This window comes from Oncorhynchus kisutch, linkage group LG1 (genome assembly GCF_002021735.2).
Source record: "Oncorhynchus kisutch isolate 150728-3 linkage group LG1, Okis_V2, whole genome shotgun sequence".
Lineage (NCBI taxonomy): Eukaryota > Metazoa > Chordata > Actinopteri > Salmoniformes > Salmonidae > Oncorhynchus > Oncorhynchus kisutch.
The window spans coordinates 72,462,043-72,487,576 of NC_034174.2; the positions used below are offsets into that span (position 1 = coordinate 72,462,043).

Consider the following 25,534-nt stretch of genomic DNA (forward strand, 5'->3'; position numbering starts at 1 on the left):
ACTTCCTCCTCCATTCCACACCATTTTCTGTTTGGTTATGCTGATCAATTAGGTTAAATGTACACTGCTCAAAAAAATAAAGGGAACACTTAAACAACACAATGTAACTCCAAGTCAATCACACGTCTGTGAAATCAAACTGTCCACTTAGGAAGCAACACTGATTGACAATACATTTCACATGCTGTTGTGCAAATGGTATAGACAACAGGTGGAAATTATAGGCAATTAGCAAGACACCCCCAATAAAGGAGTGGTTCTGCGGGTGGTGACCACAGACCACTTCTCAGCACCTATGCTTCCTGGCTGATGTTTTGGTCACTTTTAAATGCTGGCAGTGCTTTCACTCTAGTGGTAGCATGAGACGGAGTCTACAACCCACACAAGTGGCTCAGGTAGTGCAGCTCATCCAGGATGGCACATCAATGTGAGCTGTGGCAAGAAGGTTTGCTGTGTCTGTCAGCGTAGTGTCCAGAGCATGGAGGCGCTACCAGGAGACAGGCCAGTACATCAGGAGAGATGGGGGAGGCCGTAGGAGGGCAACAACCCAGCAGCAGGACCGCAACCTCTGCCTTTGTGCAAGGAGGAGCAGGAGGAGCACTGCCAGAGCCCTGCAAAATGACCTCCAGCAGGCCACAAATGTGCATGTGTCTGTTCAAACGGTCAGAAACAGACTCCATGAGGGTGGTATGAGGGCCCGACTCCCACAGGTGGGGGTTGTGCTTACAGCCCAACACCGTGCAGGGCGTTTGGCATTTGCCAGAGAACACCAAGATTGGCAAATTCGCCACTGGCGCCCTGTGCTCTTCACAGATGAAAGCAGGTTCACACTGAGCACATGTGACAGACGTGACAGAGTCTGGAGACGCCGTGGAGAACGCTCTGCTGCCTGCAGCATCCCCCAGCATGACCGGTTTGGCGGTGGATCAGTCATGGTGTGGGGTGGCATTTCTTTGGGGGGCCGCATAGCCCTCCATGTGCTCGCCAGAGGTAGTCTGACTGCCATTAGGTACCGAGATGAGATCCTCAGACCCCTTGTGAGACCATATGCTGGTGCGGTTGGCCCTGGATTCCTCCTAATGCAAGACAATGCTAGACCTCATGTGGCTGGAGTGTGTCAGCAGTTCCTGCAAGAGGAAGGCATTGATGCTATGGACTGGCCCGCCCGTTCCCCAGACCTGAATCCAATTGAGCACATCTGGGACATCATGTCTCGCTCCATCCACCAACTACTATATATGTTGCACCACAGACTGTCCAGGAGTTCGCGGATGCTTTCGTCCAGGTCTGGGAGGAGATCCTTCAGGAGACCGTCCGCCACCTCATCAGGAGCATGCCCAGGCGTTGTAGGGAGGTCATACAGGCACGTGGAGCCCACACACACTACGGAGCCTCATTTTGACTTGTTTTAAGGACATTACATCAAAGTTGGATCAGCCTGTAGTGTGGTTTTCCACTTTAATTTTGAGTGTGACTCCAAATCCAGACATCCATGGGTTGATAAATTTGATTTCCATTGATAATTTTGTGTGATTTTGTTGTCAGCACATTCAACTTTGTAAAAGAAAAAAGTATTTAATACGAATATTTCATTCATTCAGATCTAGGATGTTATTTTAGTGTTCCTGTTTGGGTATATTTTCTCCTGAAACTGCAGGATGGGATTCAAGCTAGTCCTCCGCTGTACTATATACTGCAGCAATTACTGATTGATGTGGGCCATAGATGATTGGTTTCTGGTCTGCAATAGGTGTAAACTATCCACTGTATACCTCCAAACTGGAGGGGAAAAAAACACTCCTCATCACCATCTTGTCCTTGCTTCTATTCCTTTGGTAATGTTTGTCTCCTCTGACCAACACTAGTGATTTACTAGGCTAGTAGTACTTGACTAGTACTCTGTGTTCCGTTCATAGCTCTCAACAATTCTAGAGGGATGTGGCCAAACAGCAGCAAAACAATTCAGATGTGTAAAATCAAGGAAAGACCTGACAATTTATCGGCATATCTCTGATTGCAGCGCATTATAAATATCTTTCCAGTAATCTGCCCATTCCTGAATTCATCCGTATGACAACACAGGCACCGGCTAACATCTTAAAATTACTTTTAAAAACATTTAGGTTATTCAGGAAGGCAATTCTTCTCATTTGTCATTATAAAACACTGCTGATCTTTAAAATCATTAGCATCGGGCAATACGAAGAAAAAAACCTGCCTTGCAGGTTTGGTTAAACCAAAAATTGAGCAGAGTTGGGATGGGCTCCAAGCCGTAGTCCATGCTACATTTTATTTAGTGAATGTTTTTTCCTGTTAAATGAGTGCCCTCATGTTCTGTTGCTAGGCCTATGTGAGCTGCATCCTCAAGCTGATGGCATATATTTCAGGAACTCCTTTCAGATTATAATTTCTGTGAAAATTCCCTCAGCTTTCAGATCTCTCCCAAGACACAGGCAAAGGTAGGCGATCAGTCTCAGCAATGTTGATGAAACATTGTATGTTGAATTTCACAACTGATTTGGCTGACGTAGGTGGTCTACAGAAATGTTCAAGAATTCCTCCTCTTACTTTTCACTGCCTCGACAAGAACAAATTACTCTTGACAGCTCTGAATAATGGAGCGTTTGTTAATTTGACTTGATGCAAGCTCATTTCTACCTTTCAAACCTCAGGTGTGTTTTTCAATTAGTGGCAAGGCGGGAGGAACCACGCAACACAAGCTTTGATCAGTGTTCATATCCCAGTGTTGATCAGAGACAGTTTGTGGTTTTTTAGCGTTAATTATTTTTTTCTAACTTCCCCATAGAACTCCATTAGCCAGGAAACCATATGAGAAAATATTGGTAGATATAGAGATATCACCTTCCTGTTAAAGCTCATGTTCTTGTTCCGGTGCCAATGATGATTCAAGACATTTTTCAGGTTCAATTGTCAGACAAAGATTTTTACACATTCGGACTGGCTGAAAAGCATTGCTGCTAACACAATACTTCAGACTTCCAGCATTCCCCCCCAACTGTTCTGACCCTCTCACTTCCTTGTACACAAATAGCAGGGCATGGACAATCTAAATGTCAAAGCTACTACTCTTTTACTACAGAAAATAAATAAAAATACTTTTTCCTAATACAAACATAAATACAGCGCTATTGTAAAAAATACGATTAAAAAAAGAACACTTTCGGAATTGGGGTTAGCACAGCACTCCTTCACGGAACAAAAAATAGAACAATATCCAAGTTCAATACTAAAATGTCGCCCAAGATACTAGTCAGAATAGAGCAACACCATTATAGGTGTGCAACATTCTTCAAAAAAAAAATCAGAAATTCAAGTAAACCTTGAACCAGAGAAGTCTGGAGAAGGCCTTCCGTTGGACAGAAATCGTACACGTGATTCATTTGGCTGTGTTCATTGAGGGAACTAGCAACAGCAGAGGGAGGAAGAAACAAAGCAGGAGGGTGAGGGGGGCTAGGGTTGGACTGTTCCATCTGTTTCAGCATAGAGTGTCCTTGTGCAAAGTTGTGCACACTGTGAAACCGCCGTAGTCTCAGCCTCATGGCTCAACACAGGCAACACTGACCCAGCACAGGCCGACAAACTGCACAATGTAACACCCTCAGAACAAAACATAAAGAAACAAAAGGATTTTCTCCCTTTGGGATTTACCTCAGGGTAGCCATATTAAAAGCTACAACAATAAATGTAAATATTTTTAGTAAATTTAGCAGAAGCATGCAGCACTGACATATTTTTGCCTGCAAAAAAACAAGGTTAGCAACACAGTCAGTACTAAAGTGCACAGCCTGACACACTTAGTACTACCCCTCCCCACCCTAGCAGTCCGCAGCTGCATGGAAAACTACAGCCTAGCTAGGACTAAACCATTCAGGTAGAAGTAGGGGGAGGATTTTTTTAATAACTGGAGAGGGAGGTAGAGAGAGAGAACCGTTTGTTTAATTAACCACCAGAAATCTAAACTACTTCTGTCCTAAAATAAGGACGCTAATGAATATAAGATCCTTTGGTGGAATGTAAAAAATAAAAAAATAAAAAATGTAAACGCCTGAGAGAGTACATAATCTTAGACACCATAGTTAACTGTATTAATGTTTACGAGTTGTAAAACTTGACAAATATCAATCAATACAGGGATCAATCATGTTCCTTGTACCTGAACACCATTATGGAATATAGATAGAAAAGGTACACAAGTAACACAGGTGTAACACAATTTCTGAGAAGTGTGATAATTGTTTAGAAATAAGTATTTTTATTAATTAAAATGGCCGAAAATCACTAATGGCAATAGCAATACAATGATAAAGCAAACATGCATAAAAAAAGATGGTAGTTGATAGTCCTGACTTTCACGAAGGAGTAAACTATGTTTTCTGTTTCTTGCATAGTTCTTGGATCATAAGGTGAAACCAAAAATAGATCATTTAAAAATGCTGCTGATATTACAGTTATTCAGTCGAACACTAGCCAGTTAATAGCTCACTGCGTAGTATATGCCCATCCCCCACTCCCTTCCTCTTTCATAGACTGCCTGAGGACTGCCAGCAGAAACTCAAAATGTCCACCAGTTCTGCTGCTGTGCGCAGCCAGGCTTAGCACTTGGCTGAAACTTTCACTTGTGCAGGAGGACGAGAGTTTAAACTCCTCCTACTTTTAGGTATCATTTTACACTTCACATAATTATACACAACAAAAACAAGCAAAAATGTCAAATATTTAACTTGAGTTACAGTTCATATAAGGAAATTAGTCAATTTTAATTAATTATTTAGGCCCTCATCTATGGATTTCACATGACTGGGAATACAGATATGCATCTGTTGGTCACATATTTATTTAAAAAAAGAGGTAGGGGCATTGATCAGAAAACCAGTCAGTATCTGGTGTGAACACCAATTAGCCTCATGCAGCACGACATCTCCTTCACATAGAGATGATCAGGCTGTTGATTGTAGCCTGTGGAATGTTGTCCCACTCCTTTTCAATGGCTGTGCGAAGTTGCTGGATATCGAAGGGATGTGGACCACGCTGTCGTACACATTGATCCAGAGCATCCCAAACATGCTCAATTGGTGACATGTCTTGTGAGTATGCAGGCCATGGAAGAACTGGGACATTTTCTGCTTCCAGAAATTGTGTACAGATCTTTGAGACATGGGGCTGTGCATTGTCATGCTGAAAAATGAGGTGATGGCGGCAGATCTTTGTGCATTCAAATCACAAATTATAAAATGCAATTGTGTTCGTTGTGTGTAGCTTATGCCTGCCCATACCATAACCCCAATGGCACCCTGGGGCACTCTGTTCACAACGTTGACATCAGCAAACCGCTCGCTCAAACGACGCCATACACTCTACGCTCTCTGCCATCTGTCCAGTACAGTTGAAATCGGGATTCATCCGTGAAGAGCACACTTCTGCAGTGTGCCAGTGGCCATCGAATGGAGCCTTTTCCCACTGAAATCAGTTACGACGCAAAACTGTCGTCAGGTCAAGACACGGGTGAAGACAACGAGTACGCAGATGAGCTTCCCGAGACTGTTTCTGGTAGTTTGTGCAGAAATTCTTTGGTTGTGCAAACCCACAGTTTCATCAGCTGTCCGGGTGGCTGGTCTCATCGACGATCTCACAGGTGAAGAAGCCGGATGTGGAGGTCCTGGGCTGGCATGGTTAAAAGTGGTCTGCGGCTGTGAGACCAGTTGGATGTACTGCCAAATTCTCTAAAACGATGCCGGAGCTGCTTATGGTAGAGAAATTAATATTCCATTTTCTGGCAACAGCTGGTGGACATTCCTGCAGTCAGCGTGCCAATTGCACACTCCCTCAAAACTTGAGACATGTGGCATTGTGTTGTGTGTTAAAAATGCACATTTTAGAGTGGCATTTTATTGTCCCCAGCAGAAGGTGCACCTGTGTAATGAGCATGATGTTTAATCAGCTTCTTGATATGCCACACCTGTCAGGTGGATGGATTATCTTGACAAAGGAGAAATGCTCACTAACAGGGATGTAAACAAATTGGTCAACAAGATGAGAAAAATAAGCTTTTAGTGCACATGGAACATTTCTGGGATGTTTTATTTCAGCTCATGAAACATGAGACCAACACATGTTGCATTCATATTTTTGATTCTACCGAAAGATTGATAATTATTTGTCTCTTGTATGGACTCCTATTGCTAACAAAGAAACCAAAAGGTTGCTGACTCTCTGATTGCAAGACTGATTTTACCCAAATGTCTTCGAATGGATGATGAAAAATTGTTTAGTCACATTTGTCCTAAACTTTACAATAAGAATTATTAACATGTTATTTTCTAACATCTGATGAGTTTCCGTGATATAAAAAGAATAAGGTGAAATCACATCCTGTTATGTTACAATGGCTCTATTCACATTCCAATGTTATTGCACAGTGCGCGTCGTTTCCCCACCCACTCCTCTTTCATTCACTGCAGAAAAAACTGGATTCACTGCAGAAAAAAACAAAATGTCCACCAGTTCTGCTATGTGCACTGCCAGGCTGAGCCCTCACACGCTACTAACTGAACACATATCCAATCCACTGGAGTACAACAGTGCATCAACTTACATCACCTTCATGTTAAAATTATTTGCTCTGTATGCCAATTTTACATAGATGGTTTCATTCGTTTTTATTTGTATAAAAAGTGGGTTAAGTTTGCTTTTTAGGTTAAGGTTTAGGTTAAGGTTTAGGTTAAGTTTGCTTTTTACTTCCTCATCCATCCCACACCATTTTCTGTTTGGTTATGCCGATCAATTAGGTTAAATGTATTTCGTTTGGGTATATTTTCTCCTGAAGCTCCCATGATGCGGTTCAAGCTAATCTTCTGCTATATACTACAGCATTTACTGATTGATGTGGGCCATAGATGATTGGTTTCTGGTCTGCAATAGCTATAAACTGTCCGTTGTATACCTCCAAACTGGAGTAAAAAAAGACTCCTCATCACCATTTTGTCCTTGATTCTATTCCTTTGGTAATGTTTGTCTCCTCTGACAAACCTTGGTGATTTACTAGGCTAGTAGTACTTGACTAGTACTGTGTTCTGTTCATAGCTCACAACAATTCCAGATGGATATGTGGCTACACAGCAGCACAATAATTCACAGATGTGTAAAATCAGGGAAAGCCTTGAAAATTCATGGGCACGTCTGTGATTGGAGCGCATTATAAATAGATTTCCAGCGATCTGCCCATTCCTGAATTCATCCGTATGAAAACACAGGCACTGGCAAACATCTGAAAATTACTTTCAAAAACTATGCAGGTATACAGGAAGGCAAGTCCTCTCATTTGTCATTGTAAAATACTGCTGATCTGTCAATCATTAGCATTAGCATAGGGCAATACGAAGTAAAAAGTGAATAAATACAACTCGCCTGTCTTGCTACACGGCAGTGAGAGGATATGGTCAAACCAAAAAGTTAGCAGAGACGGGCTGGGCTTCAAGCCTAGTCCAAGATACAGTTTTATTTAGTGAATGTTCTCTCCTGTTAAATAAGGCCCTGATCCAAGTGCAGAGTGCTCTAATGTTCTGTTGCTAGACCTATGTGAGCTGCATCCTCTGGCTGCCGGCATACATTTCAGAAACTCCTTTCAGATTACAATTTCTGTGAAAATTCCCTCCCCTTTTAGACCTCTCCCAATACACAAGGTAGGCGATCAGTCTCAGCAATGTTGAGTAAACATTGTATGTTGAATTTTACATTCACAACTGATTTGGCTGAGGTGGGTGGTCTGCAGAAATCTTTAAAAATTTCTCCACTTACTTTTCACTGCCTCGACGAGGACAAATGACTTGACAGCCTCTGAATAATTTGACTTTTGTTAATTGGACTAGATCCAAGATGATCTCTACCTTTCAATCCTCAGGTGTGTTTTTCAATTAGTGGCAGGGCGGGAGGAGCCACACAACATGAGCTTTGATCAGTGTTCATATCCCAGTGTTGATCAAAGACAGTTTGTAGTTTTGTCGCCTTTTACAGTTAATTTTCCAAGATCCTCATTTGACTCAATTAGCCGGGAAACTAAGGAGACAATATTGATAGATATGAAGGTATCACTTTCCTGTTCAAGCTCCTATTCTTGTGCCAATGATGATTCAATACCTTTTTCACTTGTCAGACAAAATTGTGGCAAAGCATTGCTGCTATCACAATACTTAAGGTTTCTAGTATTGTCCCTCAACTGTTCAGACCCTCTCACCTCTATCATACAAATAGCTGGACATGAATATCTAAATGCCAAAAATGTGCATATTTTTTTAAACAGAAAAATAAATACAAATGTTCCTAAGACAAAACACACAATGACCAAATAAAACGGCATTAGTGTTACATAAATACGTATTTTTTTTAAACGCATTATCTACGTTTTGGAAGCACTGTTAACGTAGCACTCTTTAGCCAACAAACAAACAAATAGAACAGTAGCTAAGTTAAATACTGAAGTGTAGATACTAGTCAGAATAGTGTAACTTGGGTATAGGTGTTTTAAAAATATATATAAGAAATTCAAGTAAACCTTGAAAAGGAATAGTCTGGAGAAGTAGGCCTTCCGTTGGACAGAGGTCGTACACGTGATTAGTTTGGCGTGATTAGTTTGTGTTGAGGGAACTAGCAACAGCAGAGGAAGGAAGAAAAAAGCGGGAGGGTGAGGGGGGGCTGAGGTCGGACTGTGCCATCTGTTTCACCATAGTGTGTTCTTTTGCAAGGTTGTGCACACGTGCGCACAGTGAAACCATCAGTCTCAGCCTCATCGCTAAACATGACCAGCACAGGCAACACTGACCCAGAACAAGCTGACTAAATGCACAATGTAACACCCTCAGAACAAAAGGATGGAAACAAAATAATTTTCTGCCTTTAGGATTTACCTCAGAATGGCCATGTTAACAGTTACTACAAAAGCAACATAGACTACTTATTTAGTAACTTTGGCAGAAGCATGCAGCACAGAGACTTCTTTTTGCCTGCAAAAAAACAGGCTAACAGCACAGTCAGTGCTAAAGCGCACAGCCTGACAAGCTTAGCGGCCACCCCTCACCCACCCTAGCAGTCTGCAGCAGCATGGAAAATTACAGCCTAGCTAGGACTAAACCATTCTGACAGAGGTAGGGGGAGGTTTTTTAAATATATTTTTTTATAACTAGAGAGGGAGCTGGAGAGATAAAACCGTTTAATTAAAACACCAGAAATCTAGACTACTTCTGTCCTAAAATGAGAACGCTAATGAAAGTAATGACCTTTATCTGTTATGTTCAAAAAGGCCCGAGAGTATATAACCTTAGACACCATAGTCGAATGTATCAATGTTTACGAGTTGTAAAATTGTACAGATATCAATCATTACAGGGATCAATTATTCTCCATGTGCCTTTACACCAGGTGGGCTCGACATGAACTTTTTTTAGCCATTTTTTACTTGTCCAAAAGCTCAAACACTTGTTCCAACAAAAAAAAGGTCTGTGACATCATTGTATGACGCAAGGAACCTTTTTTACCATAGAGAATCAGACAAAAATGTTGGCCACACTCAGCCTAATGGCTTCTTTGCACATTCAAGCCTGTCTCAAAATACAACTTTAAGGCTCTTCTGGAGGATGGTTGGCCATTTTCCGTAGCCAATAAAATATTGCAACATTACAATTACAACCAAATACTTTTTATGTCTTTAGAAAAGAATTGCCTCCAAGGCTCGTCCTGTCGTCCCTGGGAGAATAAACAATACATCAAATGTTCTAAAATGCAATTAGCAGGAAAATACCAAGTGGTTTCATGTGACAGAGATGAAAATATCGAGGGGAGATCTAAAGATGCATCAACTAGCATTGGTTACTAATATGACACATAAAACTTCCAAGTTTTAGACAATTACATTTATGGTTAAATAGTTTCAAAATGCTGCCTGCCTCTGCTCAGATTCAAGGTGTGTGATCTGGCACCCGGCACTGTCCTTCACTCTCCGGTTTTGTGACCATTTAATCTGAACAAACCCTGCCTCGTGTAGCCTATGTCAACAGAATCAAGCCTTTAGATGTTAATGTTAGGCTAATAATCCTTCAAAATATTTGTCAAACTAGTCGGCCGCTAAGCCTATATTTATGCAATTAAAAATCTCATTAAAACTTTGCTACATTTTCTGGCATCTCCCTCTGGTCAAGATAGGTTTGGACACAAGGCTGTAGCCAATGTGCATGTCACCTACCCTATGACATGCAGTCTTTATTATTTATGTACATGAAAAATAGATTTTAATATTAAGCCATTGTCTATTGAATATTGTATCAGGGCCCTCCTTGTTTGATATTGTGAATTTATTGTGTCCATTCGGACAACTTAAATCTATATTCTTCTTGTCCGACAATTTTTTTAAAACTTTTCCTGGACAAGAGGACAAGCATTTATGTCGAGCCCTGACCAGTATGGAAAATTAGGGCAGCTGAGCACACTATAGACAGAAAAGATACACAGGAGTACATGTCCTGGTAATCCGTCTGGCCCTGCGGCCTTGTGAATGTTAACCCGTTGTGTGTTTTTCATCTGCGTTAACAAGCATGCGCTGACTAACTGGCAAATGTCTTCACTGACATTTTCAACCTGTCCCTGACCGTCTGTGATACAAACATATTGCAAGCAGATCATAGTCCATGTTCCCAAGAACACTAAGGTAACATGCCTAAATGACTACCGACCTGTAGCACTCACGTCTGTAGGCATGACGGGCCGCCCCCAGGTGGTGAGGGTAGGCAACAACATCTCCTCCCCGCTGATCCTCAACACTGGGGCCCCACAAGGGTGCGTTCTGAGCCCTCTCCTGTACTCCCTGTTCACCCACGACTGCGTGGCCACGCACGCCTCCAACTCAATCATCAAGTTTGCGGACGACACAACCGTGGTAGGCTTGATTACCAACAACGACGAGACGGCCTACAGGGAGGAGGTGAGGGCCCTCGGAGTGTGGTGTCAGGAAAATAACCTCACACTCAACGTCAACAAAACTAAGGAGATGATTGTGGACTTCAGGAAACAGCAGAGGGAACACCCCCCTATCCACATCGATGGAACAGTAGTGGAGAGGGTAGCAAGTTTTAAGTTCCTCGGCATACACATCACAGACAAACTGAATTGGTCCACTCACACAGACAGCATCGTGAAGAAGGCGCAGCAGCGCCTCTTCAACCTCAGGAGGCTGAAGAAATTTGGCTTGTCACCAAAAGCACTCACAAAATTCTACAGATGCACAATCGAGAGCATCCTGGCGGGCTGTATCACCGCCTGGTATGGCAACTGCACCGCCCTCAACCGTAAGGCTCTCCAGAGGGTAGTGAGGTCTGCACAACGCATCACCGGGGGCAAACTACCTGCCCTCCAGGACACCTACACCACCCGATGCTACAGGAAGGCCATAAAGATCATCAAGGACATCAACCACCCGAGCCACTGCCTGTTCACCCCGCTATCATCCAGAAGGCGAGGTCAGTACAGGTGCATCAAAGCTGGGACCGAGAGAATGAAAAACAGCTTCTATCTCAAGGCCATCAGACTGTTAAACAGCCACCACTAACATTGAGTGGCTGCTGCCAACACACTGTCAATGACACTGGCTCAACTCCAGCCACTTTAATAATGGGAATTGATGGGAAATGATGTAAATATATCACTAGCCACTTTAAACAATGCTACCTTATATAATGTTACTTACCCTACATTATTCATCTCATATGCATACGTATATACTGTACTCTATATCATCGACTGCATCCTTATGTAATACATGTATCACTAGCCACTTTAACTATGCCACTTTGTTTACGTACTCATCTCATATGTATATACTGTACTCGATATCATCTACTGTATCTTGCCTATGCTGCTCTGTACCATCACTCATTCATATATCCTTATGTACATATTCTTTATCCCCTTACACTGTGTATAAGACAGTAGTTTTTTGGAGTTGTTAGTTAGATTACTTGTTCGTTATTACTGCATTGTCGGAACTAGAAGCACAAGCATTTCGCTACACTCGCATTAACATCTGCTAACCATGTGTATGTGACAAATAAAATTTGATTTGATTTGACGTGATTTGAAAGGCTGGTCATGGCTCACATCAACACCATTATTCCAGAAACCTAGACCGACTCCAATTTGCATACCGCACCAACAGATGACGCAAACTCTATTGCACTCAACACTATCCTTTCCCACCTTGACAAAAGGAACACCTACCTGAGAATGCTATTCATTGACTACAGCTCAGCGTTCAATACCATAGTACCTTCAAAGCTCATCACTAAGCGAAGGACCCTGGGACTAAACACCTCCCTCTGCAACTGGATCCTGGACTTCCTGGTGGGCTGCCCCACGTGGTAAGGGTAGGTAACAACACATCTGCCATGCTGATCCTCAATGCGGGGGCCCCACAGGGGTGCGTGCTTAGTCCCCTCCTGTACTCCCTGTTCACTAATGACTGCACGGCAACGCACAACTCCAACACCATCATTAAGTTTGCAGACAACACAACAGTGTTGATCACTGGCAACGATGAGACAACCTATAGGGAGGAGGTCAAAGACCTGGCCGTGTGGTGCCAGGACAACAATCTCTCACTCAACGTGATCAAGACAAAGGAGATGATTGTGGACTACAGGAAAAGGAGGACCGAGCATTACCCAATTCTCATCGACAGGGCTGTAGTGGAGCAGGTTGAAAGCTTCAAGTTCCTTGGCGTCCACATCACCAACAAACTATCATGGTCTAAACACACCAAGACAGTCGTGAAGAGGGCACGACAAAACCTATTCCCCCTCAGGAGACTGAAAAGATTTGGCATGGGTCCGCAGAAACTCAAAACGTTCTACAGCTGCACCATCGAGAACATGGTTGCGTCACTGCCTGGTATGGCAACTGCTCGGTCTCCGACCTGCAAGACACTACAGAGGGTAGTGCGTAAGGCACAGTACATCACTGGGGCCAAGCTTCCTGCCATCCAGGACCTCTATACCAGGCGGTGTCTGAGGGAGGCCCTAAAAATGGTCAAAGACTCCAGCCACCCTAGTCATAGACTGTTCTCTCTGCAACCGCACAGCAAACGGTACCGGAGCGCCAAGTCTTGGTGCAAAAGGCTTCTTAACAGCTTCTACCCCCAAGCCATAAGACTCCTGAACAGCTAATGAAAGCGCTACCTAGACCCCTCTTTTACACTGCTGCTACTACTACTACTACTACTACTACGACATGTACATATTACCTCGACTAGCCGGTGCCCCTGCACATTGACTCTGTACTGTTACCCCCTGTATATAGCCTCGCTATTGTTATTTTACTGCTCCTGTGTAATTATTTGTTACTTATATTTTACATTTTTTACTTCATCCTTATTTTTCTTAAAACTTCTTAAAGCATTGTTGGTTAAGGGCTTGTAAGTAAGCATTTCACTGTAAGGTATACACCTGGTGTATTCGGTGCATGTGACAAATAAAATGTGATTTGAATTTCTGAGAAGAAAGTGAGATGATAATCGTTTAGAAATAAGTATTTTTAATTAGTTAATAGGCCTATAATCACTAATGGCAATGTCAATACTATGATAAAGTAAACACCAATAAAAACATCATTCTTGAGAGGCAGGTCTAACCTGTTTTCTGTATCTTTCATAGTGCCTGGATTATGAGATAAAACCAAAATTAGATAATTAAAAAATGCTGCTGATATTACAGTTATTCAGTAGAACACTAGCCAGCTAATAGCTCACTGCGTAGTATATGCCCATCCCCCACTCCCTTCCTCTTTCATAGATTGTGTGAGGACTGCCTGCAGAAACTCAAAATGTCTGCCAGTGTTGGTGCAGTGGACAATCAGGTTTAGCACTTGGCAGCTGTTGACTGAAACATCAACTTGAGCAAGAGGACGAGAGTTTAAACTCCTCCTACTTTTAGGTATCATTTTACTCTTTGCATAATTATACATACAATAGGGAATGTATCGAACGATCGCAATTTATGACATTCTTTGTCTATTCTATGGACTCCTATTGCGAACAAAGAAGTCAAAAGAACGCTGACACTGATTGAGATACTTATTTGACCAAAATGTCCTTTGAATGGAAGATGAAAAATAATATGTTCGGTAACATTTTGCCTCATAACTTTACTATAATATTTATTAACATGTTATTTTTTCATCTCTGATATGAGTTACCTTGATACAAAACAAATAAAATCACTGCTATGTTACAACAGCTCTGTTAACATTCCAATGTTACTGCAAACTGTACGTAGGCTTTCCCTGACCATTCCTCTTTCATTACACGTGTTCCGGATTCACTGCAGAAAAAACAAAATGTCCGCCAACTCTGCTGTTTGAACAGCCAGCTAGACTGAGCCATCACACACTGCTAACTGAACACTTATCCAATCCACTGTAGTACAACAGTGTATCAAGTTGAATCACCTTCATGTTCATATGTTATCTGCTCTGTATGCCAATTTTGCACAGGCTGTTTCATTCGTTTTTATTTGTATAAAAAGTAGGATAAGTTTATTTTTCAAAGTAGTTATGATCTACTTCCTCATCCATCCCACATCATTTTGTGTTAATTTATGCTGATCAATTAGGTTAAATGTATTTCGTTTGGGTATATTTTCTCCTGAAGCTCCCATGATGCGGTTCAAGCTAGTCCTCCACTGTACTACATACTACAGCATTTACTGATTGATGTGGGCCATAGATGATTGGTTTCTGGTCTGCAATAGCTATAAACTGTCCGTTGTATACCTCCAAACTGGAGTAAAAAAGACTCCTCATCACCATTTTGTCCTTGCTTCTATTTCTTTGGTAATGTTTGTCTCCTCTGACCAACACTAGTGATTTACTAGGCTAGTAGTACTTGACTACTACTGTGTTCTGTTCATAGCTCATAACAATTCTAGAGGGGTATGTGGCCAAACAGCAGCGTCTGAATAATGAAACTTTTGTTAATTGGACTCCATCCAAGATGATTTTACTTTTCTTATTGAACCTTTATTTAACTAGGGAAGTCAGTTAAAAACAAGTTTTTATTTACAATGAAGGCCTACCAGGAAACAGCGGGTTAACTGACTTGTTCAGGGGCAGAATGACAGATTTTTACCTTGTCAGCTCTGGGATTTGAACGAGCAACCTTTCAGTTACTGACCCAACACTCTAACCACGAGACTACCTGCCGCCCCTATACCTTTCAAACCCCAGGTGTGTTTTTCAATTAGTGGTAAGGCGGGAGGAGCCAGCGCAACATGAACTTTGATCAGTGTCCATATCCCAGTATTGATCAGAGCCAGTTTGTGGTCTGGTCGCTTTTTTTTTTTTTTATAGATTCCCATAAGAATCCATTAGCCAAGAAAACAATATGAGAAAATATTGGTAGATATAAAGATATTACCTCCCTGTTAAAGCTCCTGTTCTTATTCCGGTGCCAATGATGATTCAATACCTTTTTCACTTGTCAGACAAAGATTTCTACACATTCGGACTGGTTGCAAAGCATTGCTGCGAAAACAATACTTAAGGCTTCTAGCATTCTCCCCCAACCCTCTCATGTTCTCACACGTAAATAGCAGGGCATGACAATCTAAATGTAAAAAAATTATACTTTTTTACAACAGTAAATATATACAAATATTTTCTACTAATACAAAACACAAATACAGCACTTCTGTAAACATTTTTTTGTTTGTTTAAATAACATATTCTAAAAAAACTTATATTATCTACATTTCGGAATCGTGGTTAGCATAACACTACTTAACGTAAAAAATATATATAGAACAATGGCTAAGTTAAATACTGAAATGTAGGCCAAAAATCATAGTCAGAACCGAGCAACATCATTATAGCTGTACAACAGTTTTCAAAAAAATTAAGAAATTCAAGTAAACCTTGAACAGGAGTAGTATGGAGAAGAAGGCCTTCCGTTGGACAGTGGTCGTACGTGTGATTCGATTGGCTGTGTTGATTGTACTAGCAACAGCAGAGGGAGGAAGAAAAAAAGCAGGAGGGTGAGGGGGACTAAGGTTGGACTGTTCCATCTGTTTCAGCATAGAGTGTTCTTGTGCAAGGCGGTGCGCACAGTGAAACCATCAATCTCAGCCTCGTGGCTCAAGACAGCCAGCACAGGCAACACTGACCCAGCACAGGCTGAGAAACTGCACAGTGTAACACACTCAGAACAAAAGGATGGAAACAAAAGGATTTTCTCCCTTTGGGATTTACCCCAGGGTGGCCATCTTAAGTTATTAAAACAAAAGCAAAATATACTTTTTTTTGTAACTTTGGCAAAAGCATGTAGCACAGAGCTTGGTTTTTGGCACGCAAAAAAAACAGGCTAGCAGCGCAGTCAGTACTAGAGTGCACAGCCTGACACACTTAGCACCACCCCTCCCCCACACTAGCAGTCTGTAGCTACATGGAAAATTACAGCCTAGCTAGGACTAAACCATTCTGACAGAGGAAGGGGGAGAAGATTTTTCTCCAACTAGAGAGGGTGCTAGAGAGGACCGTTTAATTAACCACCAGATATCTAGATTACCTCTGTCCTAAAATAAGAAAGCAAATGAAAATAAGGACCTTTAACTGTTATGTTCAAAAAAAGCCTGAGAGAGTACATAACCTTAGACACCATAATCAAATGTATCAATGTTTGCGAGTTATACAATTTGACAAATATCAATCAATACAAGGATCAATCATGTTCCTTGTACCTGAACACCGGTATGGAATATTATGGCAGCTGAGCACACTACAGATAGAAAAGATACACAAGTAACACAGGTGAAAACACAATTTCTGAGAAGTGATAGGTATAAAAATATAGAAATAACTTTTACTTTATTAAAAAGGCCTATAAATCACTAATGGCAATAGCAATACAATGATAAAGCGAACATGCAGAAAAAATTATGATAGTCCTGACTCTCAAGAAGGGGTAAACTATGTTTTCTGTTTCTTGCATATTTCTTGGATTACAAGATGAAACCTAAAATAGATCATTTAAAAATGCTGCTGATATTACAGTTATTCAGTAGAACACTAGCCAGCTAATAGCTCACTGCGTAGTATGCCCATCCCCCACTCCCTTCCTCTTTCATAGACTGCATGAGGACTGCCAGCAGAAACTCAAAATGTCTGCCAGTGCTGCTGCTGTGCGCAGCCAGGTTTAGCACTTGGCAGCTGTTGGCTGAAACATTCACTTGTGCAGGAGGACTAGAGGTTAAACTCCTCCTACTTTAAGGTATCATTTTATTCTTACCATAATTATACATACAATGGGGATTGTACCGAAAGATCGCAATTCATAACCTATCGCTATCAATGAAACCGAAAGATCGCTGACTCTTTGATTGAGATACTGATTTGAACAGAGACATTCCATGCATTTTCAGCTCTCATGCAGTTTACAGACCTACTCCAGTATCTTACTCACTGAGCTTTGTGTCCTCTTTTTCACCATCGGGGTTCTCCTTAGAACTTGACTATTGACCTCAGAGTGCCTCTAGAATTCAGTCAAGCTTGGAATTGTTACTCTATATTCTAGTAGTTAAAGAAGGGCTAAATTAATGACAGCTGTCCGAAATGTTCACACAATAACGATTGTTCACAAATTCTGGGTTTGTAGGAAAGCCCAAGTCTTTGGCGTCCATCCCACTTCCAATTGTTACCCTGTCGGTCCAATGTTCCCTCTGATTAGGTGCTTTGTGACAAAGACAATACTCAATGCTGTGCTTTATCTTGGCCAGGTCGCAGTTGTAAATGAGAACTTGTTCTCAACAGGCCTACCTGGTTAAATTAAGAATTAAATTCAATAAAGAATGCAATTGAGAGCTGTCCAAAAGGCTGGGTGACCTTAAGTGAATGTTCAACCAGATGGGAGTTGCATTTGTTTGTTTTTTTACCTTTATTTAACTAGACAAGTCTGTTAGGAACAAATTCTTATTTTCAATGACGGCCTAGGAAGAGTGGATTAACTGCCTTGTTCAGGGTCAGAACGGTGGGGCGGCAGGTAGCTTAGTGGTTAGAGCGTTGGACTAGTAACTGAAAGGTTGCAAGATCGAATCCCATCGGCATGACACACCATGCGTGGATCTGCACAGGCTTCTGTTTCCTGTGTTCGGCACTGCCAGAAATACTGTGTGCAAGTACGAAATACTGAGTGCAAGAGCGCCGCTCTGTTCGGCACTGCCAGAAATACTGTGTGCAAGTACGAAATACTGAGTGCAAGAGCGCAGCTTAGCGAGAACATTGGTCACATCTAGCCTTCAATCCGCAACAAATTTTTGAAGCATGGCACCCACCCTGTGTATATGGTAGCCTCCGGATCACTGTTTTTGTTTTTACATAAAGCTGACAACATAACAGGCCTTATGTAACTAGGTCTCATCTAGTCTTGTCTGAACCAATACAAACAACTGACCTATATTGTCATAAAAAAAATGCCTTGGGCTTGATTTATTTCAGTCTCCCTCTTGTCTATCGTGGATTTTAAAAAACAACGAGAGTTCCTCAAGTATCTTCAAGGCAAATAAGATTGATGTGTAATCTTGTCGCAAATTAGATTTTGTGATGTGTCATTTAGATTTATAACCCTGCCAAACCCCAAAAAATCCCTGGCATCTTTATCCACAAGCTTGTTCTATTCCAAGTTGAACTACCCAATCTGTCTAAAATCAATTGTATGTTGAAAGTCCAAATATTGCTAACAATTCGAGAAATTCCTTGCTAACGAGCTACCACGAAAAAAATATGTCGAAGAAGCCTACAGACATAGGGCACTATAAAATATGTTTTATTTTTTGCCTGATTCGTTTAGTTTTGCCCCAAATTCAGTTGCCCCCCCCCCATGGGGATTATCCAGGTTTTCGCTCTCAAAAATCACACATTTATTTATAGAAAAACAAAAAATTGGATATTCTAAGTCCACAACTATGCTTAAACCTCATCAGGAGACCACTCGAGGTCTGAGAAAATAGAAGACATTTTGATTTTGGGGTGTAGTTACCCATTAATGCACCCGCAAGAGACCTTTGTTTGGTTAGCAACATTTCTCTCGCACTTTGCAGTGTGTGCAAAACAAAATGGCCACTGGATTGATGCAAATAATCATGATATCATTCTGCCAGGTAGGCATATTACTTTGTAGTTAACGTTTAGTTTTTTTTTTAAGGAAAGCCTTTCCATCGCTATCAGAAGAAGGTTATCATTAGCATCATCGCTAATTGCAACACAAAGTGTAGACATATGCACGCACCACACACACATACAGAGGGGCATTCCTGTATCTTTTCAGAAAGTGCAGGAAATGTTTTATGATTAATTTGGGCAATTTAATGGATTTTCTAATAAGTTCAATACATTTAGTTGATTTCCTACTAAGTTCAATATATTTTTGAATATTGATCAATTCTGTTTTAATATCTGGATTCCGTGATTCTGTCCTTGTTCTCCTCAATGCCGATTCTATAGGGCCCTATACTAGTAACTGATAGTGGTGCAATCATTAGACCCGAGCAACACAGTACATATATACTACATTACACCCTGGGGGTTCTGTGAACACTTTTATTATAGACACTTATTATAGATCTGCAAGACTGTACATAATATTCTTTACTGGTCTAATGAGTGCCATGAAGTATTTTATTCAATAGCAGTGCATGGCTTTATGTGAATGACTCCTGTGATAAGCAGAATAATAATTGTTGTAATTATAATTAGACCTGATTGTCGTCCATAAAGTAGGTTGGTTCATGCGTTCCTCACTGACAATAAACACATAATTTCTCTCAAGTTTGTACATCAGACATTTTGACACACACATACATAAAAATGTTTTAAGTATTTAAATAACCACCTGTTTAAATGACCTTGGGATATAAAACAATAAATGATTCATGAAATGTCCAAAGCACCAAAGACTAACATAAATATTGACTCAAGACCACATTGGGAACACGTTCCTCCCCCTGCTCTCTCAATCAGGTCGTTAGCCAATCCAGATGCAGTGTAAAAGGAACCAGCTAGAACCTGCTGAAACCAGTTTAAGCAATGTTATTTAGACAAGGGAAGAATCATTCAATACTCTACTTCCTACTTTACAGTGTTAACTCCGACCTTCAGTTTTGAAGAATTCTGGCATGAATAGCCCCGGGGATCCAGAACAAGGAGTGATATATGGCATACGTTTCCTACATTAGCCTACATGCATATTAGATAAATATATGTAAGTGACTAGCCTACATTGCTAACTGACCACAAATGGGATTAGGCTAGTACAAGACGTTATGCTGGTGTTAGGCCTATATTTCTGTTATGTAAAGTACCATTAAAGATGTCTATCACATGAACGTGTAAAACGTCGTTCAAGGGTGGGGTGGAGTGGCTGCACCTTATAGTTCTGTTATAGACTTGACCTGTAGGCCTTCACACAAATGTTACTCCACAAATCCTGTTAAGTGTAGGCTATCTTGAGTGAAATGTTGCTCTCGTTTTTTATGCTGCCCATCCCCCACACAACAGTTCTGTAGCGACTCACAGCAACAGTCACAACGTGGAAGCAGTCTTCAAGTGGTCCAACCTCACTCACTAGCCTAAATATTTCCGGATTGAGATGAAGTACATAACACATATTTTCAAATACTACGCACACAACTGGTATTCTGAGCTTTCATACTTCTGAACTAAATACCTTCCACGATGCAAAAAAACAAATGGAATCACAGAATACAGGCATCTGAATGGTATTCCGATTATTGTAATGTCTGTAAAATTTGAAGGCCTAAACTGTACAACAAAGCACTGATGAAGTGAGTATCTGGAGACTGTTTTCCTCCCAGGCCAGACAGGGGTTCCTTGCTTTGCTACTGATTGCCCACACAGAACTGATTGCACATTTCTCATATTTGTGCTGCATTGGTGTCAGTCCCTCCCTTGGGTTATGTTCTGCCAGCGATTATCTCCAGCTGATCTCTATAGTTCATCCATAGACTGACTGGCTGTTCGATTCTGAAACTGGTTGATCAAGGAGTGTCGCAGGGTTGTGGGTTTGATTCCCTCTAGGGCCATCCACATTAAAATGTATGCACACACTGATGTAAATCGCTTTGGATAAAAGTCTGCTAAATGGTATATATTATTATAAGGCTAGATCATACTCTGGGTCCCGAGACAGGTTGGGTATGACTGATCAGGGTTGGTGAGGTCGCTTGAGGCAGACATCTTGGTTTGACAGAAGGTGAAAGAGGGATTGTTTCGAACCAGTTACAGTCCAATACTACCACAAACAGTTAACTGTCTTGTTGAACCAGATTGAAAAATTTACCAAAATAAACTCAACAACGTCTTTGTTAACCAAATTCAAAATAGTGTCTATGTGGAGAAACTCGCCATGCTATCGTTATATATGAAAAACTTACAACAGTCATTTCTACAAAGTTATTTATCTGAAACTAGGATGACACAAGAACGCTTACCTGTTTTTTCTTACAAAAATGTGCATATGGTTTATTAACATTAGGTAATTATTCAACAATGATGTATTATTACAAAGGTAGTTCATCTAGCAATAAGGCGATTCCACATCAGCGAAAAATATTTTAGGTACATCAGATTTTTCTGGTAATTCTCACATAGAACTTCATTGGGATTAAAAATGTTTGAAAATACTTAACATTTGTATCACTAACCATTTTTGAGAAAAATCATGATTAAAGTGGCCAATTTAGGCCCTTTTTAGACCGATACATGCCTCCTGTAAGACACGATGATTTGTGAACCGTGCATGATCCAGACAACATCTTCCTCCTTATATTGTTCTCTCAAATATGGAGTATGTGTTCATTCCGAAATATCATGTATGGTTCATAGATCATAGTCTTACAGGAAGCATGTATAGGTCTAAAAAAAGGCCTTAAATGTACACTTTCACCATATGATTTGTGATACAAATGTAAAAAAACATGTCAAACCTCCCAATGAAGTTTCTATGTGAGAATTGCCAAAACAATCGGAGATAACAAAAATATTTTTCACTCCCGCTGGCATGGAATCGCCCAATAGCTATTAACTAGTCAATATAAAATATTAACATAGTCTATGACAACCGCAAGGACAGGTAGGCCAAGCCTAGCTTTTGTCCTGAGTTCTGCCTCCTTTTCAGCTAGCCCTGAAACCGCAGGCATATGGAAGCCTGGAAAAGCAATGGGGGAGGGATAACTGTCTGCAGGACTGTACCATCTTCCTCAGAGGGGAGACTAAAGTGGATGAGGGGGCACACACACTTGGTGTGAACAAACTGGAACTACTGGTACTCATATTTACAATGAAACGTTCAAGGTAATAAACTACTTTACACTAGGGAACTGAAAAACCCCCGAACGAATGCAATCTCAGTCTCTACACAAATGAACATGAACTAACACACCAGTGTGCCTGAAATAACTTATTTTTAAAGCCCAAATTTGCCTAAAAACACACACGCAGAAAGTTGCACCGATAGATCAAATATACAAAACAAAAACGCACACCTATCCAGTAAACGATTGGTCTACACAGGAGAAGTTGGAACACCCCTCCCCCTCACTAACACAGTCACTCACAGACTGACTGTGTACTGAGTGGAAAAGTACAGCAAACCAGGGCCGTACCACTTTAAGAAGCCAGGGGGGGTTGAGATCAAATAACAAGACAAGAGGGGAGAGTAATGCTAGAACATTAAAAACACATTTTTTTACGTAAAATAAATAAATATATATATATAAGAAACTAAACCAATAATAGGTGTTTCAATATTTATCAAAAACAACTTGAAATAGTTCACATTAAAGGAGATTGCCTATTAATTCTGTAATTCTACGTACGCCTTACGTTACACTAATAGACAGACTACCTCAAAACCAATGTGGTTCCAAACTCATTACAATTTGCGTAAAAAACATCTAGGCCTACCTGAAACGATGCTTCCAGGGGTGCACTAGGTTTCTTCAAGCATGAACAGCCTTTCACGTATGCTAGTACATACAGCGAGACGAGCATTCCAATTCCAGCGCAAAATATGTCCCCAAGAGAGATGTCTGCCCTCTATGTAAGTCACACAGTTTACAATACTGTTCATTTTAGGACTGTGTGGAAACAGAAGGAGAAAAGCTCATTCTAGGCCTATGCCCACATCTAATCTGATAATAATCTTTCCAATGTAATGAAAACGTGTTACGGAAAGTAATTGTGTCTGTTCACCATCATTTCTATTTCTGTAGACCTGAGACGAAAGAATGTTCCAATTGCAATAGAGAGCACATTGGGAGCAGATATTCAAAATGCCTTATACACAGCCAACAAGAACAAAAATGGCAGTATTCTTCAAAGACCCAAGACTTTGAAAGTAACAGATTGTCTAAAATGTTATCATGTAGTTATGTTCATAATTATTATGTATTTCCTTGGAGGCTAATGCAGCTAGCTGAGTGCTAACTATTCACTATCCCTTCCCCTCCCCCACACACAAACACTGCGCTGCCACATTTTCTGACGGTGCCACTTATTATTGCAGCAACTCAAAATGGCCACCATAGTTGCTGTAGGTTTTTTCCATGTGCTTGATCCCCAATTTGTAACAATGTCAGGAAATACTTTGCAGTCACATTAAGGTTGCTTCCTAAAGTTCCTACTGGTACTGAATTAGACATATGCTAAATGTATTTATGCCCTACTCATACATTTGACATGTTATTGCTGATGTTAGAGCGAGACTCCTCAAACAGTGGCTCTAAAGAAAAGATCCTGACCAGTCTTGTCCATTTCTTCCCTTTTGTCATTCAATGTTGTGTCTGTGTTTCCATAGTGTGTGTACCAACACTTTGTCTCAATATCTCATGGTAGTTTGTCATTACTAGCTCTTTGTTTGGTTGCTAGTTTTGAAACTGAAATGGTTGATGGCTATTTACAAACTTGACAATATTTGCAAATATTCTGATCTTGAAAAGAGGCTATCAGTCTGATTACCAAAATGATTTAAGCCAGATAACCCCTTTCGTCGTAATACTGCAACATCTCATCTGACACCCTCCAGCATCACCCAATCCCACATAGGCTTCTTCCATGCTTCCCTGCAAAAATTGTATAAATCTTTTAATTTACTATCATTGACAATTCCTTTTGAAACAAATTCCTTGCTTCATTTATATAGCAAGAAGCAAGATTTATTGTTATAGCCCCAGTGTCTCGCACTCACAACTTTGTCAATGTTTGGTGGCCGTCATGGTTATAAAGAAGTTGTCAAGGTTGAAGGGGTTGTCTAGATTCTGAGTGCATCGACATAGGCTGAATCAGTGGTTCTCAACTGTTTTTTCCCCGGGACTGTTGTCTCAGTTGTGACCCAATATTCGCATTGCCAAAACACAATCTGAAAAACATGTTTTAATGCTATATTGATAGTAAATGCAGTAATTATAAGACAAGGTAACAACATTCCCACCGCTTTCATTTTCAATAATACAACTTTGCCAATGTCCTTGATTAAGAATGTTAATAAACTCACTGGCTTTAGATCACAAAATCAACCAAAATATTGTTGCTATACTACACATGTTCTACCTGGTTTAAGTCAATCGTTTTTTTTATTTTTTATACTCCAGACATCCGCGACCCACTCAAAACCTCCTTGGGTCACGACCCATCAATTGAGAATCGCTGGGCTAGGTTATGATGGACTATAACCTGTAGATGGCGTGTGCATTTCCAAATTTGGACACCAAAAAATATAAAGTATGGTAGTTAGCGTGACAACAAGCTACGCTGTGAAACAAACCACTTTAGCTGCCTAGGCTTGCAACATTCACTTGTACTTGATACATGTTTTTCAATGAAAGCACATTTTTATCTTCAAAGAAACATAACATTTTGGGCAACAACAAAAAATGTACAGCCAAATACAAAGCATACATAAGAAATATTAAATATGATTACATTTGCAGCCATTTTTTGGTAGATATATACACACACACATACATATATTATTAAAGTGTGTGTATAGACAGACATTAAAAAAAAAAATATATATATATATATATATATCTACCAAAAGATATATATTTTAAAAATGTGTGTCACACACACACACACACACCTTTAAAAAAAATATATATATATACACACACCTTTAAATATATCTATTTATTAAAAATGTGTGCATTTTTTAAAATATATATATTTTGGTAGATATATAAACACACACACACACATATATATATATATATATATATATATAAACAAACAATTGTAGTTCTCTACTCAATAGGCAAAAATCTAAAATGATTTTGCTAACAGTTAACGTTAGCTAGCTAGCGCCCCCCTTCACCCCACCTCAATTTTTTTTCTAGTCCATGTCCCTGCCAAGACCAGTCTACATCGCAAGCTAATGTTTTACACTTACTCGTTCAAGAACATGACAGAAAAAAAT

General features: G+C 40.5%; 1 protein-coding gene across 1 annotated transcript in view; it reads right to left on the reverse strand.

The window, feature by feature from the left end:
• The window catches only part of LOC109888646 (activating transcription factor 7-interacting protein 1), a 53,030-nt gene extending 36,969 nt beyond the window's left edge, over positions 1-16,061 (reverse strand). Inside the window, exon 1 of the mRNA XM_031832173.1 lies at positions 15,966-16,061. The gene's annotated coding sequence lies outside the window, so the exon portion shown is untranslated. The remainder of the gene's footprint in view (positions 1-15,965) is intronic.
• Between the last annotated feature and the right edge of the window lie 9,473 nt (positions 16,062-25,534).